This window comes from Hemitrygon akajei, chromosome 13, assembly GCF_048418815.1.
Source record: "Hemitrygon akajei chromosome 13, sHemAka1.3, whole genome shotgun sequence".
Classification (NCBI taxonomy): Eukaryota; Metazoa; Chordata; class Chondrichthyes; order Myliobatiformes; family Dasyatidae; genus Hemitrygon; species Hemitrygon akajei.
The window spans coordinates 26,019,025-26,040,844 of NC_133136.1; the positions used below are offsets into that span (position 1 = coordinate 26,019,025).

The window sequence follows — 21,820 nt, forward strand, 5'->3', positions numbered from 1 at the left end:
CTTCTGCCTGGACGACAACGTAAAAAACGTTTTACTGCTGGAATTAAAGTGTTTTGGCATGAACACATAGTGGACCATATAAACCTGAATATAACACTTCTGAAGAGAGCTGGACTATGCAGTCGTGTTTCTGCAGAAGCACAGTAGAGAGCATCTTAATGTGCTGCATCATTGCACAGTATGGAAACAGTACTGTGGTGTAGAGCCTTCCTTTCCAACAGGTGATCTTCCACAACGACATGAGCGCCCTTGTTCCGTCAAGTGGGGAGACTTCAATGCCATTCAGTATTTCAAGCAAGGGTGCATACAGGTGCCAGTATTGTTTAATCTGTTCCTCACGTGCATACTACACCACGCATTTGGCATCATTCAACTTGGGATATACATTTGGTATGGGGTGGACAGATCGCTTTTTGACTTGCATCACTTGAGGGCCCATACGAAAACGATCAGAAACCCTATACGTTGATGATTGTACCCTTATGGCCCACACAGAAGCCCATCCTCAGCTGCTTGTGGATCAGTTTGCAGAAGCCACTTGTCTGTTCGGCACCATCGGTCTACAAAAGACGCAAGTCCTGTCCCAACCCGGTCCAATGTCTACTCCCCCCCCCGCCCCATCCACCTGCATCAAAGGTTACACAATGGAGGAATTCAAATACCTCGGAAGTATTAAAAACATAGAAAACCTACAGCACAATACAGGCCCTTCGGCCCACAAAGCTGTGCTGAACATGTCCTTACCTTAGAACTACCTAGGCTTTACCCATAGCCCTTTATTTTTCTGAGCTCCATGTACCTATCCAGGCGTCTCTTAAAAAAACCCTATTGTTTCTGCCATCACGGCTGCCGCTAGCAGCCCATTCCACGCACTCACCACTCTGTGCGTTTATTTAAAAAAAATCTTACCCCTGACATCTCGTCTGTACCTAAACCATCTGGGGACTGTTATTTCTAGTGTGGGCTTCCGAGACAAAAGAACTCAGTGCTAGGATTTGCAAGGCCAGTCAAACCCTTGGGAGCTTTGCATTCACGTGTACTGAACCAGCAGAACATCCGAAAAGCCACGAAGTTCAAGTTGTACAAAGCAGTTCTCCTCAGCAGTCTATTATGCGGCTGAGACACCTGGACCGTGTACAGAAGGCACCTTAAAATGCTGGAGCTCTTCCATACGTGTAGCCTGAGATTGATTCCAGGCAATCACTGGCAGGACCTGGAAGTCCTCGAAAGAGCAGAGGGCACAAGGGATGATCCTGCAAGCCCAGCTTCACTACACATAGAAGATTCCAGAATACCCAAACAATTGCTGTTTGGAGAGATGTCACAAGGACGACGAAGGGACAGGGGGTGATCCTGTAAGAGGTTTAAGGACTGTATGGAAGCTGTGCATGCTGAAATTGCACCTAAGTAGCTTGAGCCGAGTGCTCAGGACCAGAATTGTTGACCTGCCCTGGTCAGGCAAGACTCCCAAACGACTTTCAGAATAGTCGCTATGCAGAGGTGGTCACTGCTCGAGAGAGAGGACAAAAATGGCCAACAGCGGCCGGACAGTTTAGCTGCCCTTACTGTGAACATTTCGTGCCTTTCTAGAATCGGGACTGCAGAGTCACTTCAGAACCTACAACTGATGAACTGCACAAACAAGTGTCATCGCCGGAAACCACAGACAGCCAACACAACAGGTAGTTAAAACTGCATCATTGGCACCAACCTACTCACCATTAAGGACATGCTATATACAGAAAGGTAGCAGAAAAGGGCCAGTACCCTGCTCGTCCTACCCTGCTCATAGACTTATCAGTTCCCAACCTTTTTTATGCTGTGGACCAGTACCATTAAGCAAGGGGTCTGTGGACCCGAGGTTGGGAACCACTGGTTTATCCCATTCCCATCAGGGATGAAACTATATAGCACCTATGCCAGGTCCACCAGACATGAAACAGTTACTTTTCCCAAGCTGTAAGGCTGATCAACAACCCATTCACTAACTCACCCTTCCACACCCCAACCACCACTTTATCACTTCCTGTCTGAATCACCTTATTTACAGATACTTCTCTGCCTAACATCACTGAATGGACATACAATCACTGGATACAAGTTATCCTATATTTATTGTGCTTATATTATCTTATTTTTCTCATTGTTTTGTGTTGCATCATATCTGGAGTAACAATATTTTCATTCTCCTTTGCAGTTATTTACTGGAAATGATGTTAAAACAATTTTGAATCAGGAATTCTCGTGTGCTATGAGATAAGTGACCCTTTCGGTGCTAGAGTTCCTCTTAACTAGAACAACCTTGTGGTGCATTGTTAAAGTTAAATTCTGTCCCGAGCCTTATAGGCTCATCAGGCTGGTCGGTGCTTATGCAGGTTTCCGTGGTGTGAAGTGACTGAGAGTGCGAGACTGCCCCCCCAGCCCAGATAGGACACCATCTATCGCGGGAGTAACCCCCAGCATTTTGCCGGTACCCATTTTCAGCTGGACTGAAGCAATGTGTGGTTAAGTGCCTTGCTGAAGGACAGAACACGCTACCTCAGCTGGGGCTCGAACTCGCGACCTTCAGATCGCTAGTCCAGCGTCTTAACCACTTGGCCACATTTGGCAGCATTTTATTTTGCCATTTCTGTACCATTTGACTGTTTGTTTACGAAGCTGAGTTGCTAGCTTAATGCTTAACCCAGCATGGATGGAAAGCGGGCAACGCGCCGGCCAGGTTCGAGCTCGGGACCGTTCGCCTCGATGTCTGATGCTCATGCTTACTACACTGCTGGCCGGCAGTTTGTTTGGCGGTGAAAAGGGCTCTTTCTGTCAGATCCTTGCGAAGGGCAAGAGACTATCAGTAATTTCCTTCTGGATGTGAGTTTGCCAGAAAGGTTTGGAAAGGGAAACGGGCCTTTGTGAAGGTTCACCTTATATAGCTGCACAGCATGGTTCTTGGTTCCCAGGCGCACACACTGAGAAAAATGGTACTGGAAGCGCTGTGATAGATGTGCCTTGGTTGCTTGAAATCTTCTGGCTTCTCAGTTCAAGTAGTTGTCCACACCAGCTGATATGTTCAAAGGTCCAGAGCTTTGAGCTGAGTGATGTGGTGAAGTGGTGCAGCTGCTACAGAAGTTCTATGGGGAAAGGTCGCAGTAGATGGCCCTCCTGCTGCTGCACTTGGAGTGGCTGTATCCGGTCTTATTGGTTGAGAATGTGCCTGAGAAGAAAATATTCTGCTGGTATGATTCTGCATGAAATTAAAGGAACAGTTTATACTGTGACTTATTTGCAATCTTTACCCTTCCAGAGATGTTCGTAAGGTCATGAATTTACAATATTATGTCTAAACTTTTCCATGAGACGTGCTCTGAAGCAGATCACAAACCACACCAACCCTTTCACCCAATCTTGTGGAATGAAGTCAAAAGTTTACTTGGTCTTCCACAAAATTTACATCTGAGGCATTATCATGTTGACTCTTTGTTCCATTTTCTCTTGGCTCAGCATTCCTTTCCTAGGACGAGTTATTTATAATAAAACACACAACTCCACATTGTCTTAATGCTTTATGTACCCACGGTGCTATGTATATCTTTTATGTTCTACGTTTTAGGGACCAGCCACATATGCATAACTATTATTTGAACATTCTTTCCTCATTGTAGTCATCAGGGCTTTGCTTATGCAGAGCATCACTGCCACTTTCCATCATTAAGCCTCAGGGTCTTCGACGTGAAGCATTCTCTCTATTCCCTTTCTTGTACTGTCTTCTCACCTCTCCTACTGGATTCCCCCTTCTCCAGCCCTTTGTCTCTTTCACCAACATCAACATCCCAGCTCTTTGTTTTCACCCCTCCCCCTCTCCTGGTTTCACCTCTCATCTACCACCTCGTACTACTTCCTCCCCTCGTTGACTTCCTTTGTCTGATTCCTTCCTCCTCCTCTCCAGTTCTGATGAAGGCTCTCAGCCTGAAATGACGACTGTTGTCTCTTTCCCATAGATGTTGCCTAGTCTGCTGAGTTCCACCAGCAGTTGTATTGCTTTGCATTTCCAGCATCTGCAGATTTTCTCATTTATGATGCACTCCATTTTTTTCTTTCCAGAGATGCTGCCTGATATGAGTGTTTCTAGTTTTTTTTTGAATTTCAAACTTCTTTAGTTTTTTAATTAAACGTCAAGGTTTTATTTACTTCATTCGTGCTGCTGAGCACTTTGGTTCTTCTGAGTTTTGTAGAGAGTTTGGCTCTTTTATGTTGGTAGTCATTTGAGTGGGTATGCTCTGTCAGAGTAAGATGCCTGAGGAAACCATTAGAGAGCAGCTTCTAATGAATTAACCAGGATGTTCCTACACTTCGAGCAGCATGCAACGAGCTGGAGGAACTCCAGTGTGTCAGTCAGCATCTGTGGAGGGAGAGGGAGAGTTGACATTTCAGATCAAGATCCTTCATCTGGTGCTTTGCTTGGACTTGCACCAATGTGCAGCTGCATTTGGTGTCATTCTGGGGTCTAATCTGCTGTTCCTAAGCCACGTTTAAACATGGATATTAAAAGTTGCAGTATTTTGAGCTTGTGATTTGCATGAGATCTCTGATAGGGTTCACTGTGGGGCTTGAAAGAGGGTGTGCCCGCATCACTCAAAACGTCATTCTGTTGAGTAGAACATTGCGTCATTGATCTTGCCACCTCAGAATATTTACTGGAAAAAATATCACTGTCGAATCATTATCCTGTGGGCCCGGTCTGTAATACTCATTAATATGACAAGTTCTGGTACTGTATTCCGTCATGGGGATTTACAGGTGTCAAAGTCACCAAAGGAAGCCAAGGATTAGGTTGAGGGGGTTTTCATGTGTGTTGGATAGATGTGCCTTCAATAAGCAGACTGGGAGAATGGACAGCAGCTCCTGGGTGGAATTCCTGCTGCACGTTGCCAGAAAGCAAAACTCCAGTGGAAAACTATCTCGCATCTTGTTCAGAGTAACAAAGGCATGAATGATGGGATTGGGTGAAGTTGACTCTAATCTTGAGGTTAAAGTAGCCTCAACCAATTAAAAAAACTAGGATTCTTATCTGCACACGAGTGAATCTGCAGATGCTGGAAATAAATAAAAACACAAAATGCTGGCAGAACTCAGCAGGCCAGACAGCATCTATGGGAGGCAGTAGTGACGACGTTTCAGGCCGAAAGTTATGCCAGCATTTTGCGTTTTTATTTAGGATTCTTATCTTATCACCCTTTCTGAATCTGCACTAAGCACCATATTTTCCACTTTTTGAACTACTTAACCTAGTGCCCTCCTCTTTCTCCATTAACACTTGCCATTTCTTTAGCTGTCTTGGTTTCTTCTTATTGATGACCCTTCTCTGCACTCATCAGCTGTCCTTTTTGAAGCTTCCTTGTCTCTCTTCCTTTACCTTTTTAAATAGTCTTACTATGATTAGGTGCAGCAAGAATGACCTGAGATTGGCATAATTTAAGCAAAATATTTATGAAATGGAATTATGTAACGTTTAACATGCAAGTTGCAATGCTTAAAGACCCATGCTTAAGTTTACCGTTAGAATGAGATCCATTTTGAGACAATGGCTGTCTGTGTGTGTTTTTGCCTTTGATCCTATTTATTGGTGGTGTTGAAAAGTTAAATCATTCCACCTTGGTGGCACTTTTGAAACTGTGCTTAATGCATGTGGCTGACATTTTCATAGTTCTGAGTATTGATGACTGCAGATGTCATGTTTTGGATGAAATGTCAAACCTTCAGCTATTTCTGGATATGACAGAATTTGTGTAGAGTTATAGAATGAGGCTCTTTGGCCCATCTAGTTCATGCCAGCTTGGCCTTCTGCCTATTCTCATCTACCTGCACCCGGTGAGTTAGGGTCTACCAAGGCTCTCTTTTCCCAACCTGAGGATCTAGATTTCAGGTTCCTGATTCCTAGAACCCAGAATTCCTAATCCTATATATCCTGTTCACGGAAGTCTTGTTATTGCTGCCTGGCCCCCTGAATAGCTGATCCTAAGCTTCCAATCCCAAATTCCTGACAATTGGCTCAAACCCTGAATTCCCAATCCCACTTTCCCGCACCAGAGTTCTCGGTCTCCACCCTAGGTCCTGAATTCCCAATGCCCTGAAATGCCAGTGCCCACCCCAGACCTGTGCCCATGATCACTATCAATTACTTCAAGGACCCATCAGTGTAAAGTGGAAACTAGATAATGTGAACCAAGGCAGTTGATATCCCTTTACCCTCTGGAGAAGGTAAATCCACTTCCAGCCTTTGGGTGCGGGTCTGCTTCCAGAGCACAGGCCAAGGACGAGGCTTCTGAAAATGGGAAGAAATGGAGAGGGGGTGGTGGGAAGAATGATTTGTTTATTTATACAGTGTAGAATAGGCCTTCCTGGCCCTTCAAGCTGCACCTCCCAGCAACTTCCGATGTAATCCTAGCTTAGTCACGAGACAATTTACGACGGCCAATTAACCTATCAACCGGTACGTCTTTGGACTGTAGGGAGGAACTGAATGAAACCCACACAGTCATGGAAAGAATGTACAAAGTCCTTACAGGCAGTGGCGGGAATGGAACCTGCGTCTCCAGTACTGTAAAGAGTGTACACAGGGTGCTACCATGATTCCCTGGGATGGTAGTAGAGTCGTATATGAAACCATGAGGCTCTTTGCTGGGCTCTGGTTTCCACAAGGATAGAAAGGGAAAGAGGCACCAGAGTCCAAAAATAACTTTGCGAATTGGATACCAGGATTGAAAGATTATAACCATTCTGATTAAATTGAGGTTAATTGACGATTCTCCCAAATTATGAAAAACATTTGAAGAGAAGAATTCCCCACTTACAGGAAGAGTAGACTTTGCAGATCTACTTAAGAGATCACTAGTGGTGAATATGAGTGGAACTTCCTTTAATCAGTGTTTAAAACTTGAAACTTGCCATCAGACAGACTTTCTGGGGATGAAAGGAAAAGATACTCAGAGGAATTTGAGAGTTTTGTGACTGGTAAAGGGATAGAAAGAGAAGTTGGCTGGCAAAGATTGCATAACATCGGAAGATATACCTGAGAATATTAGCACAGCGTAGAGCTCTTGGGTTAAGTATTTTTTCTGTGCTTTCAATTCAGCATAATTCTGTATTTATTCTTAACCACCATTACTCACCCCAGCATGTATTCCATGCCGTTTGTGGGACTTTTCTGAAAGCCGGTTGTTTGGTGTTTCCTACACTGTAAACAGTGATTACATTTCAAAACCGACTTCCTTGTTTCTAAAATGTTACCAAGAATCCTGAGAGGCACAACATGAATGCAGTTCCTTTTCTTTTCCCTTCCAAACCTAAACGGTGCAGAGACTTTAATTTTATGAACTGGAATTGATAGACTTTTAAGTAAGGTCGTTGAAGTGAGGTGTTAGATGGTTTGCATCTCAGCTCCATCGTTTAAATCAACCAATGAGTGATGAGTCAGCTGTTTTAAGGGCTTGAATGATTATTGTTGTGGCCCGCAGTTGTTTTGGGTTTAAGTTAAGGTTATGTGCTAATTAGAGCTGGAATCTCGAGAGCAGTCAACAAAACAAACATGAAAAGTGTACAGATTTTTAACCTTTGGAAATCAGAATCAAGTTTATTATCACCAGCATGTGACATGACATTTGTTAACTTAGCAGCAGCAGTTCAATGCAATACATAATCTAGAAGAGAGAAAAAATAATAAATAAAATAAAAATAATAATAATAATAAATAAGTAAATCAATTGTGTGTATTGAATAGATTTTTAAAAAGTGCAGAACAGAAATACTGTTTTTTTTAAAAGTGAGGTAGTGTCCAAGGGTTCAATGTCCATTTAGGAATCGGATGGCAGAGGGGAAGAAGCTGTTCCTGAATCACTGAGTGTGTGCCTTCAGGCTTCTGTATCTCCTACCTGATGGTAACAGTGAGAAAAGGACATGCCTTGGCTGCTGGAGGTCCTTAATAATGGACACTGCCTTTCTGAGACACCGCTCCCTAAAGATGTCCTGGGTATTTTGTAGGCTAGTGCCGAAGATGGAGGTGACTAGATTTACAACCTTCTGCAGCTTCTTTCAGTCCTGTGCAGTAGCCCCTCCATACCAGACAGTGATGCAGCCTGTCAGAATGCTCTCCATGGTATAACTATAGATGTTTTTGAGTGTATTTGTTGACACACCAAATCTCTTCAAATTCGTAATGAAGTATAGCTGCTGTCTTATCTTCTTTATAACTACATGGATATGTTGGGACCAGGTTAGATCCTCGGAGATCTTGACACCCAGGAACTTGAAGCTGCTCACTCTCTCCACCTCTGATCCCTCAATGGTATGTGTTCCTTCGTCTTACCCTTCCTGAAGTCCACAATCAGCTCTTTCGTCTTACTGACGTTGAGTGCCAGGTTGTTGCTGCAGCACCACTCCACCAGTTGGCATGTCTCACTCCTGTATGCCCTCTTGTCACCATCTGAGGTTCTACCAACAATGGTTGTATCAGCAGCAAATTTGTAGATGGTATTTAAGCTATGCCTAGCCACACAGTCATGTGTATATAGAGTCCTTTACAGTAAAATATTGCGTCCTTTACAGTGATGCAGGGAAATGTACCACTCTGAAGCAATTTAATTAAGAGCCCATAAGGCAAGGGCCATGCTAAATAATTATGGCCGAAGTCTCTTGGGAATTTCAGCCTATGACCTTAAGATTCAGATCGTGATGAAGCAGTCATTCCGGTATCTCATTAAATGTTCAAAGAAATCTGTATTTAAGAAAAACAATTGAAGGTCTTTTTTCAATTTAATCCCCTTGCCTTCCTGTTTGCTCACAATTATTACTGCCCACTAAGCTCAGAAATGAAGGTCCTCCATCTCTGGCAGTGTTTAGGCCTTCCTTTATCGTGCCAGTAGCTTTGTCTTGGTTTACATTCCTGTCAGCCATGCAAGTCCCAGATGGAGTCTCAGGAATACCATCGCACACTGATATAGAAGGATTCTTCATCGCTGTTTCCATAACAATTTATTTTTGACTGGTCGGGGTTGTTAGCCCTGAGCTGAACCCCTGAACTTGGTGGACCAGTGGATCACTGGCCTCTACCTTCTGACCTGCCTGGCATGGTGACCCTACCAAGAGCCAAAGCATGAAGCTCTGACTCCAGCCAACATAGCTCTCCGGGTCATTGAGGCGTGCAAGCCTCCAAACCGTAACAAGGTTGTGGTCCTGTGAAGGTGCTCATAATACTGTCACAAAATTAGTTCAGGGAGCCGAAATACTGTACGGGAGGGTGGTTAAACACTTGTTGTTGTACCGGATGGTATGCAAGTGAGAGAGAGACTGTTCCAACAGCATTGCCAGAGAACGTCAGGGACAGAAAATAGTGGAAGAGGCCAAACACATTTAGGTTGAAGAAAAGGTTGTGTGATTAAGTGTCTGCTGTCTTGTGTCTGTCTACTTTAATCTGCAAATACAGACTGGCACACAAGAGCCAGCACACTCATGCTTACATGGATATGTTCAACTGGGCAAACTAATTTAATCCTAATTTAGTCACATTTAGTTCACTAAAATGTGAAAGTGCACCATTTGTATTGGTGACATTTAAAGAAAACTATCCTGCTCTCCTCTTCAGATCCATAAAAGGCAGTTTTGTACAGCTTGATTGCAGTAATAAGTAATGATCCAGTGTAAATACAAATTACACCCTGTAATGATTATCTTGGTGAATTGTTCTACAAGGCATTTAAAAGTTGCATTGCCAACAATGTCCATGCTCAGTGGATTTCTAAAGAGAATGGCATGATTGCTTCTAGTTTGCAGTAATGTACAGCATATTTCTGCACTCTGGCAACAGGCATATTTCAGATGTTTTTGTTCTGCTTTTTTTTTGCTGATGCATCTTATCAAACTAAAAAGAACTGTGATAACTTAGAAGCAAATATTCAACTACTTGAACATTTAAGTTCTCAGTACTGCATTAGTGGGGAATGTGGAAGCCATATTTTTTTCTCAAAGCTAAACCCACATTGTAAACGGTAGCAGTGGCGGAGAGCATTTTATTATAAGACAAAGTATTCTTCTGGAAAAGAGACACAACTCAATTGCACCAGATCCTCCTCCTCCTCCTCTGGTGAATGATTTCCTTTTAAGGAATGCTGGTTAAGGCAGGAAGTGACTACATTGCTAGTGGTCAAACTAATCAAAATGCCAGCGAATCAGTTCCTGTGGAGGCATTCCAAGTGTACTGCTCATTCAGGGAGTAAAGAGCGGACAGACGATGCTATGGAATGTGTAATGGGGAAAGCGATTACCTATCATCCAGCTGGGAGTGTACATGTTTTTGATGCATAACAAAATTACTGCTGTTTACTTAAGTGTTTGGTATTTAGTAACTTCTAAAACTGCTTCCTGCACAGTGCACGGTCAAGACATATATCTTGGGATTCTCCCGCATTACATAAGGGTTTTAAACTGTTGGAAGGTTGAAAATATATTGAAGGTGGCATGCTGTAAAAGTTTATACCATCTTGTAGCTCTTTGCCTGTGGCAAACTAATGAGATGGGGTGGGATCACTTTTAGTGCAGACATTCACAAGGGAACATAATTTCTGCATTGCAGCAGTGACTGGCCTTCACAAGTAATTTTCTTTAAATGCTTTGAAAGCCACAATACAAATATGAGCAGTTGATTGCTGTCAGAATAACCAGCTTGTAGACTGGAGTTTAAAAGCCGTTTAAAGATGACCGAGAGTCTCGACCCGAAACATCGACTGTACTTCTTCCTATAGATGCTGCCTGGCCTGCTGCACTCCACCAGCATTTTGTGCGTGTTGCTTAAACATATTTAATGCCTTTGGAGATGCAAGAGTATGTTGGTGGCTTTTATTTTTGAGCCTAATAATATGCAGAAACACTAGATCTAAGATAACACCGTGTTCTTAAAAACCTTCTAAATTACGTTGCTAATTTAATGCACTGTTCAGTCCATCTTTGTTATGGAGTCAGAATACCGGACCAGCTGATCTGTGATACTGAATGAGTGGGCCAAGGGTGTGGATTTTGCATTGTAATGCATCTGACATTACATCTCGGGCTGAACAGGAAGGGCAGAAGAGAGCTCTTCAGTTTTAGCAAGTACCCACATTAACAAATATCAACACAGGATAATGGTTCTTGTATTTCCTCTGGGTGGCCTCCAACCTGATGGCCTGCTTGAGTTCCCATCCTCCCTTTCTTTCATAGAGCACTGTCCTTTCCTTATTAGGCTCCTCCTCCTTCAGCCCTCGAAATCTTACAACTATCACCTCTCAGTTTCTATCTTCATTGCCCCGCCCCCACCCACCCACCGTTCCCCTACCATCTGCCAGCTATACTCCTCCCCTTCCTCCAGCTTATTATACTGCCTTCTGCCCTCTTCCTTTCCAGTCCTGATGAAGGGTCTCGGCCTGAAATGGTGACAGTTTATTTCCCCTCCATGGATGCTGCCTGACCTGCTGAGTTCCTCCAGTATTTTGTGTGTGTGTTGCTCAAAATTTCCAAAATCTTGTTTATGATGTTTCTGAAAAATCTTAATTTCAGATGAATACTTACAGTAGAATTGGGTAGCAAGCATTGGTTTCGAACTGCAATAAACTATTTTGAAGCTGGGCGTGAAACATTTTTGTTTTTTTGTACTGCTAGAGGGTTTCTAGGCCTCCATAAAGTAAATGGTGCTCGTCTCTGAGTTGATGGTTTTCGAGGGTGGTGAAGCTTGTATTCACTATTATTATTACTGAATCTCCCTGATTATATTGTGGAATGCATCATCTGGACAGCAGGGGGAAGAAAGTTTCCAATTCAAGTGTTCAACAAAAAGAAATTAAGAAATATTGTCAGAACATTGGGAAGAGAGTTGAAAGGATGGCAGTGATTTTGTATCCATCACTTCTTTGGGGCGGGTGGAGGTTTGGGCAAAGTCATCCAGTGTTGAAAAGCCAATAACGGCACCTTGAGGGAAATCTGAAATAAAGATTGAAAATCAGGGATTGCTCAGCAACTCGTCTGCATCTGTAGAGGGAGAAACAAGTCAAGAATATGGAGCTGGAGCTTGGAGCTGATCACTTGCAGCGTTTTCTGTAGCATTTCAGCAGTTTGCAGCACTGTGGGGGGGGGGGGGGCAGTGTAGCGTAGCCATTAGTTTGAAATTATTACAGTATCAGCAACCCGAGTTCAGTTCCACCGCTCTCTATAAGCAGTTGGTACGTGACCCTGTGGTTTCCTCCGGGTGCTCTGGTTTCCTGCCACAGTCCAAAGACGTATGGGCTAGTTGGTTAATTGGTCATGTGGCTATAGCTTGGGTGCTGTAGGTTCCTTGGACTGGAATGGCCTGTTACTGTGCTGTATCTCAAAATAAAATAAAATGTTATCTTTTTATATAGCTGTGCATTGTGTTGATTGGCTGTCTTTGTACAGCATCAATAAATGGAATCATTTTCTACAAGTTATGCAGGGTGGTTACTAACATATAATAATAGCATGTTGTCAGAAACGGAAGTGAGTCTCACATGGGTTCTGAGCCTCGTTCACTCGAGCTGCAATTTGATCTTAGTATCCTCGAATTTGCTAACCCCCATTTGCAACATGCATTAAGGAGCACAGGGCACTCAAACCCAAATTGAGTTTATTGCCGTGTGCATAAACGCTTGACTGTATAGGTGCAATGGGAAGCTGCTTTGCAGCAACATCGTAGGCACAGAGCACCAGAGATGCAGCATTCACCAGAAAAACATCACTTGAGCATAAATTCTCTATGAAAAATGCTGAAAACCTTAAAAAGGTGTACATTCTTGGAAGGGAACACACACAGAAAGCTGGTGGAACGCAGCAGGCCAGGCAGCATCCATAGGAAGAAATATAGTTGAGACCCTTTGTCAGGACTCAGCCCAAAACGACGACTGTACTTCTCCCTATAGATGCTGCCTGACCTGCTGCGTTCCACCAGCATTCTGTGTGTGTTGCTTGAATTTCCAGCATCTGCAGATTTCCTCGTGTTTGCATTCTTGGAAAGGTGTATCTTGAGGGAAAGCAGACCAGCACTTTGTGAAAAGCTTAATATTGTTTGCCAAATGTGATAATTTAGTTACTATTATTTGAGCGATTTTGATTGGGATGGCCTCCCGAAAATGAACGACACAGCGCTAGATTGAACTGAACTGAATGTGCCTGCATTCTTTAGATTTGATGTTTTATATTCTGTTTTTTTTCCGCTCTTCCTGCCGCTTGTGCGATTTGGTTTTTTTTTGTGGGGGGGGGAGGGAGTTTGTTGTTTTTCTTTGAACAGATTCCATGGTTTTCTTTGTTTCATGGCTGTCTGGGAAGACGAATCTCAGGATTGTACACTGCATGCATTGATAATAAATGTACTTTGAATCTGTTAATCGATGGTAATTATTATGTAAACTGCTCTTAAGGCACCATAAATTTGGCATTTTAAATAATTAGGACCTATAACACTGTGCTCAATTCTGGTCGCCTCACTACAGGAAAGATGTGGAAACCATAGAAAGGGTGCAGAGGAGATTTACAAGGATGTTGCCTGGATTGGGGAGCGTGCCTTATGAGAATAGGTTGAGTGAACTCAGCCTTTTCTCCTTGGAGCGACGGAAGATGAGAGGTGGCCTGTTAGAGGTGTATAAGATGATGAGAGACATTGATCGTGTGGATAGTCAGAGGCTTTCTCCCAGGGCTGAAATGGTTGCCACAAGAGGACAACAAATTTAAGGTGCTGGGGAGTGGGTACAGAGGAGATGTCAGGGTTAAGTTTTTTATGCAAAGAGTGGTGACTGCGTGGAATGGGCTGCCGGCGGTGCTGGTGGAGGCGGAAATGATAGGTTCTTTTGAGAGACTCCTGGATGGCTACATGGAGCTTGGAAAAATAGAGGGCTATGGGTAAAGCCTAGGTAGTTCTAAGGTAGGGACATGTTCGGCACAGCTTTGTAGGCCGAAGGGCCTGTATTGTGCTGTAAGCTTTCTGTTTCTGTACTATGAATGATAGGGCACTAGGAAGTTTTATGGAACAGAGGAACTTAGGAGTACAAGGACGTAGTTTGTTGAAAGCATTGTCACAGGTAGATACGGTAGTGAAAAAGGCTTTTAGAGTCAGATTCATTTATTTGTCACGTATACATCAAAACTTAGTGAAATGGGCCATTTGCCTTAACAAGCAGCACAACCTCAAAATGTTCTGTGAACAGCCGGCAAGTATCACCACAGATTCTGGCGCTAACATAGCATGTCCACCATGCTTGTGCGGTTTAGTGCACTGGGCTTCAGTCAGATCATTGAGTATAGGAGTTGTAACGTCATGTTGCAGTTATACAATTTGTTGGGGTGGTTGGACTACTGTGTACAGTTTTGATCAGCCTGTTAGAGGAAAAATTTGGTTAAACTGGAAAAAGTGCAGAAAAAAAATTATGAAGGTGTTGCCAGGGCCTCAGGGCCAGAATTGTAGGGAGAGGTTGGCCAAAGCTCAGTCTTTATCCCTCAGAATATAGAAAAATGCACAATGAGTACATTTATAAGCTGGATGATAAATCTTTTCCCTAAGGTAAGGGAATTCAAAACTCAGGGAAATGGGGGGCAGGGGGCAATTTTTCAAGCAGAAGGTAGTGAATATATGGAACAAGTTGCCAGACGAAGTGGTTAAGCCAGGTGCAACAGTGTCATTTAAGAAACACTTGCAGTGCTGCTAGAAACTTAGTGAACCCGGTAGAATTTTCCCTGTTTCTGCACAAATATGACCGAAAATGTGATCAGATCTCATGCAAGTCCTAAAACTAGATAAAGAGAATCAAATTAAATAAGTAACACATAACATTATACTTGTTAATTTATGTATTGAGAAAATGATCCAATATTACATGTATGTATTGGAAAAAGTATGTGAACCCTTTCAGTAACTGGGGTGACCCCCTTGTACAGCAATGACTAAAGTTTCCAGTAACTGTTAATCTGTCCTCCACATCGGCCTGGAGGAATTTTAGGCCATTTCTCTTTACAAAACTACTTCAACTCTGGGATGTTGGTGGGCTTCCTTGCATGAACTGCTTGCTTCGGCTCCTTACAAAACATTTGTGCAGGATTAAGGTCAGGACTTCGACTCAGCAATTGCAAAACACTAATTTTCTTCTTTTTAAACCATTCTGTTGTTGATTTACTCTTGTGTTTCAGATCATTGTCTTGTTGCAATATCCAACTTCTATTAAGCTTCAGGTGACTGACTGCTACCCTGACATTCTCCTCTAAATATATTGATAAAATTTTGAGTTCATCACTCCTTCAATGATTGCAAGCTGTCCAGGCCCTGAGGCAGCAAAGCAGCCCCAAACCATGATGCTCCTTCCACCAAGCTCCACAGTTGGGATGAGGTTTTGTTGTTGGTGTGCAATGCCTTTTTCCCTCCGAGCATAGCAATGTGCATTTATGTCAAAAAGTTCAATTTTTGTCTCATCTTTCCACAGATGATTGTCCTAGAAGCATTGTGGAACATCTAGATGGTGTTTAGCAAACTTGAGTTTTTTTAGCAATTTTTTTTGGAGAGCAATGGTTTCCTCTGTGGTGTCCCTCCATGAATACCATTCATGTTCAGTGTTTTTCTTACAGTAGACACATGAACAGAGACTTCAGCAAGTTCTAGAGATTTCTGCAGCTCTTTTGCTGATACCCTTGGTTTTTTTCCATCTCCTTTAGCATTGCACATTGTGCTCTTGGTGTGATCTTTGCAGGATGCCCACTCCTCTGGAGAGTAAGCAACAGTACTGAGTTTCCTCCATTTGTAGACAATTTCTCTTACTGTGGACTGATGAACACTCAAGTCTTTAGAAATGCTTGATGTATCTCTACAATTCTTCTTCCAAGGTCCTCTGAAAGTTGTCTTGATTGAGGCATGGTACACATAAACAAATCTTTCTTGAGAAGAGCAGGCTCTGACAGTAATCTGACTTGATCTTTTTTATAGGGCAGGGCACCTCTACAACCCACACATCCAATCTCACCTCATTGATTAGAACACCTGATTCCAAATAGCTTTAGCAGACGTCATTATCCCAGAGGCTCATGTACTTATTCCAACAAAGACATGTAATATTGGATCATTTTCTTCATAAATGAGTGAACAAGTATTCTGTTCTTCTGTTATTTATTTCGTTGAGTTTTCTTTATCTAGTTTTTGGACTTGCATGAAGATCTGATCAAATCTTAGGTCATATTTATGCAGAAGTAGAGAAAATTCTACAGGGTTCACAAACTTCCTAACACTGCTGTAGGTACACTGAGAGGTGGGATTCAGAGGGACATGGGCTAATGGCATGGAAGTGGGGCAAGCTGGGTGGCACTGTGGTTGGCATGGACCTTTGGGCTGAAAGGCCTGTATTTGTTGTATTGTTAGTTCTCTATTTCTTGGAATGTTGGAGAATAAAGGGTAAAACAGGAATGATTAAAATTATGACCACAACTTTGTACCTCTTTTTTCTATTGGACATTGAAAATGACATTCAGACCTGTACTGCCTGTGATTTGAAGAGGAAGCATTTAAATTTAACTTTATTTATTTTTATTTTCTTTACTCAGAGCCAAAGCTGGAGAAGCCTGTCTTCTTGATCGAAAGTGTGGAAACCTTGAAACTTTCCTTATTCACTTGTACTAGGTAAGGCTACATGGTGTAATTTAGTATTTTTAAATGTTCTAGGTAAAGTTCTCGCTTTGAATGAATATGAAGTTTTCTTTCAGATTTGAACTTCATGTTTTAAAAATGTTCTTAAATGTTGCAGTTTAAGAACATTTCTATTTATTCACGTGGTGAAAGTGATTTCTTCCCACCCCCAGTTGGGATGTCCAGATGCATTTGACTTGCACCTCAGTCCTAAAAGTATCAAGCATGGACACACAGTTCTCTGTATCCTTGTGGGTTCATATTGTGATGCTTACTGGATAAGAGATCTGTGGTGTTTGTTTGCCAACCTTTGTTGCACAGTCTGGAACATCGAACGTACACCAACAGCTCAACCCGTAAATAGCTTGTGTGCCTTCCAATAATGAACCCATGACCTCTGAGTGTGACAATACTGTGTAAAAGTCTTCAGGCACCAGGTTTCAAATGGTATAGCCTCCACAGAGCTCTGAACTCAACGTCATCGAGACTGTCTGGGATTATCTGGAGAGGCAGAAGCAAACGAGACAGGCAAAGTCTGTAGAAGAACCGTGACAAGTTCTCCAAAATGCTTGGAACAACCTACCAGCCGATTATTCTAATAAAACTGTACAGCAGTGTACCTAAGAGAATGATGCTGTTTTAAAGGCAAAGGGTAGTCATACCAAATAATTGATTTGATTTACAGTATTTTTTTAACTGTTTGCTGTTTAGTGTAATTTTTGATATTTAGAAACTTTATTTTCATATTTTTGAAAGCATCTTCACTTTTAGAGAATAGTTTTATGTGTGTAAGACTTTTGGACAGTCCTTTATCTTGATACATAGGTGAAAGAGATGAAAAGGATGCTCTGTGCCCCAGCTAGACCTTGGGTTTAATTCTCTAACATGGAGCCTCAATAAACACATGTTCTTTTTAAAATATTAAACTATTGAGTGCTCCACAAAATTTACAACAAAAGCCAATGAACAAGAAATGCCTTCAACCCATTAGAACATTGACTAAATGCACTGAAGTTTCTTGAATTATTTTCATAGTGGTAACGCTGTCCACCTACCTATCTCAAACATAACATTCCCCTTCTCTTTCATGAGGATTAGTAAAAATATTTGGTTTTGTTCATACAGGATTGAGACTCACTGCTCACTCAAATTGTATTTTAGTCATTTTAAAACATTGCTTTAGATAGTTTTTGCAAAATGTAGATGTTTGCTGGAGCTAAGATTTTGTATTTCATCAGTTCCGTAAATTAACAGAGCAAATTTCCTGAACTAGTGCAGCTACATGTAACTGAAAATAGCTCAACCAATGATCAGCTTTGAATTCTTTTTTTTTTTTTGCTTTGTTAGATATTAAAGGAAATGTTCTAATTTTCAGTCCATCTGATTTTTCTGTGGCAAATATGCTGGTAAATTTATTGTATTGAACAGGTACTGAGAGGACACGTTATTAGATATCTCCTGTACCTAATGAAGTGGCCACTCAGTTTATGTTTGTGGTTTTCTGTTGCTGTAGCCCATCCACTTCAAGGTTCGACGTGTTGTGAGTTGTTCTGTACACTACTGTTGTAATGCATAGTTATTTGAATTAGTGTTGCATTCCTATCAGCTTGAAACTGTCCGACCATTCTCTTCTGATTTGTCTCATTAACAAGGCTTTTTAGACCAGAAAACTGCTGCTCGTTGGATTTATTTTTTTTTTTTTTTGTTTATTGCACCTTTCTCTGTGAACTCTAGAGACTGCTGTGCATGAAAATTCCAGGAGATCCACCCTGCCTGGCACCTTTCTATGGTCAAAGTCACTTAGATCAAATTTCTTCCTTCGGATGTTTGGTTGAACAACATCTGAACCTCTTGGCCATGCTATTGTGCATTGAGTTGCTGCTACATGATTGGCTGAGTCATTAACGAGCAGGTGTACCTAATAAAGTGGCTACAGAGTGTACTTGAGATGTATGTGCTCAGTACGCTGAGATGAAGAGTGAGATTTACTTTGGCAGACCTACTGGAGAAGGCCAATAATGTAGACTGTGTTTGTACATGTTTAAATGTTGCTTAATAGTTCATCCAGCAAGGGTCTGACCTAATTATTCTGTACTCATGGTGATTAATCTGCAACAGCTGTCAGTTCATTCATTATTTAGGGGTAGAGTCATCGAGCATTGAAATGAGTCCTTCAGCATACCACCTTCATGCTGACCTGCTCTGTCAAACTGCACTAATCTTATCTGTTCCCATTAAGTTCATATCCTTCTGTGTGTTGCCTGTTCAAGTATCTGCATAAATGCCTCTTAAGCTTGGGCTAATAATCAGGGCATAGTTTCCAAGTTTACAAGTGGTTCAAAACTTGAAGGCATCGTGAATTATGAGGGGAAGAGCCGTAGACTTCTTGGAAACCATTGGCTGATGAAAGGGTTGAAAAGGTGGCAGACAAAATGTCATGCTGAGAAATGCAAAATCTTGTGTTTTGGTAAGAATGAATTTATTCAGTATGAACAATGATTCAATTCAAAAACTAGTACAAGAATAAAGTTATTTGTGATTAAGTGTACAAAGTTTGTACGGAATGGCAGAGTAGGTTTACAAAGTTGAGTCAAGGTTTAATAAATGTAAGTGTAGAACACAAGAAGAAGGACTTCATGATGATGCTTTATAAGACAATTAGATGGTTATTACTAGATTATTGACTGTTGATCAATTTCCCCAGTCTCCTTTAGTCAATTCTGCCTTTATAATATTGTAATTTATGTTGAGTTTAAGGTGTTAAAAATTGAGACATCATGTTATCATTATTCCCAGAGAATTTTTCATGATGAAATGTTTTAATCCTGTGTTAAGACACTGAATCAGAACTAACAGCAGCCTGTTCCCTGGTTGATTTGACAACATTAGGAACTGTCCAGATAACATGTGCAGTGACCACTTTATTAGGAAAACCTGTACACCTCGTTAATGCAAATATCTAATCACCAGTCATGCGGCAGGCAACTTAATGCATAAAAGTATGTAGATATGGTCAAGAGTTTCAGTTGTTGCTCACACCAAACATCTGATTGGAGAAGAAATCTGACCTAAGCGATCGTGGAATAATTGGTGCCAGATGGGGTGGTTTGAAAGTCTCTGAAACTGCTGATCCAAGATTGTTTACAGAGAATGGAGTGGTGGGGGGGGGGGAGAGAAAGAAAGTTCTGTGGGTGAAAATATCTTGTTATTGAGAGAGGTCCGAGGAGAATGGCTACACTGACTCGAGCTGAGAGGAAGGCAGCAGTAGCTCAAATAACCACGCATTGCAACAGTGGAAATGCAGAAAGACATCTCTAAATGCGCAGCATGTCGAACCTTGAAGTGGATGGGCTACAGCAGCTGAAGAGCACAAGAATGCACTCAGTGGCCACTTTATAGTTACAGGAGCCACTTAATAAAGTGGCTACCGAGTGTATTCTATGAGTTGGTTGTCCGGTTATTTGTCAATTTGTTGTTTTGCTCCCCTATGTTTATGAAGATTAAAATTGCCCACAATAATCCAAATACTTTCATGCAAGATCCCTTTTAAGGCAGGGGTTCCCAACCTGGGGTCCGTAGGCCCCTCAGTTAATAGTAGGGATCCATGGCATATAAGAGGTTGGGAACCCCTTCTTTAAGGTTTTTTTCAGTTCTGCAATGTAGCTGTGGTTAAGTGAACTATAACCTAATCCCATTTCTTTCCATTGTGGTTTCTTGACTCGGGCAAAGCTTATCTGAATATATTCTAATCAAGATCAATTCTGATTACTGTAACGATCACATCCTTTATTATCAGACTTATGGTTAACAGCTTCTATCATTATTGTCGATGGAATACTCTTAACTTGAATAAGCAATATGTTGAGAATATCAGCAAAAGTTTGCAGTATTAGATCACAGAAGAATTTTAGACCATTTGCTTATTTGTTCAGCTTAGAAATATTAGTGTTATTCAATGAGATAGAGCTTTGTCCAAAGAATCTTTTACTACTTTCAGATGATATGATGCTGAGTGTAAATCCATAACCACTGTTAAACCAATGAATCATTGAATAGCTTGGTATTGACCATAAGACCGAGGAGCAGAATTAGGCCATTTGGCCCATTGAGTCTGCTCGGCCATTCTTTCATGGCTGATTTATTAGCCCTCTCAACTCCATTGTCCTGCCTGTTCTTTGTAAACTTTAATGCGCTTATGAATCAAGAAGTTATAAACCTCCACTTTAAATATACCCATTGATTTGGCTTGGCTTTTACAATGTTTTATGGAAATGAATTCCACGATCCACCACCCTCTATCTAAAGAAATTCATCCTCGTTTCCGTTCTAAAGGGAAGGCCTATTCTGAGGCTGTGCTCTCCAGTCCTAGACTTCTCCACCATAGGAAATATCCTCTCCACGTCTACTCTGTCTCGATCTAACAATATTCATAGGCTTCAATGAGATTTCCCCTCATTCTTCTAAACTCCAGTACAGGAGTACAGGCCCAGTATCATCAAACACTCTTCATATGTTAACCCTTTCTTTCCGGGGATCATTCTCATGAACCTCATTGTTGAAATGAATTTATTGTATTATAGGACAAATTGAAATAACCAGACCTTGGATATGAATTATATAGTGAAGCATTTGTGGTGTTGAGTTGTACAATTGTAATGCCTGTGTGGAACGAGATATAATTTATAGTACTTATTTTCCAAGTAACACTTCACTTGAGTATAACCTGTACCAAAGCAAATTTAAGTTTACAAAATCTTACTTTTAATGTTTCTTTCCTACACAGGATATGAACATTTATTACTTACCATTTGTTGCTGTATAATACCATTGTTTGCACATCTTTTTCAAATTGCATTTTAAAGTCAGTCTTATATTTGTGGTTCTGGTGATGAGGATAGACCAGGCTGGATTTCCTTTCCAGAAGGCTATTGGAGGCTATGTGGTACCTTATGATTGTCTTCTGCTTTGTCATATTTCTTAAACTAGTTTTTTAATTCCAGATTTTTGTTACTTTAATTTAACTTGCATTCTCCAGCTGCAGTGAAAGAATTTTAGTTCGTCTCCATGTCAGGTTGATGTTGCTGTATTGTGACTCCAGTAATTGAGATATTTTGCTAAGATTCCCTTAATTGGAAA

At 41.5% G+C, this 21,820-nt stretch overlaps 1 protein-coding gene across 3 annotated transcripts in view; it reads left to right on the forward strand.

The window, feature by feature from the left end:
- Window positions 1–21,820, forward strand: part of tln1 (talin 1) — a 230,754-nt gene that overhangs the window by 65,431 nt on the left and 143,503 nt on the right. For all 3 annotated transcript variants that reach the window (XM_073064264.1, XM_073064267.1, XM_073064265.1), the window contains exon 2: window positions 16,603–16,678. The gene's annotated coding sequence lies outside the window, so the exon portion shown is untranslated. The remainder of the gene's footprint in view (window positions 1–16,602; window positions 16,679–21,820) is intronic.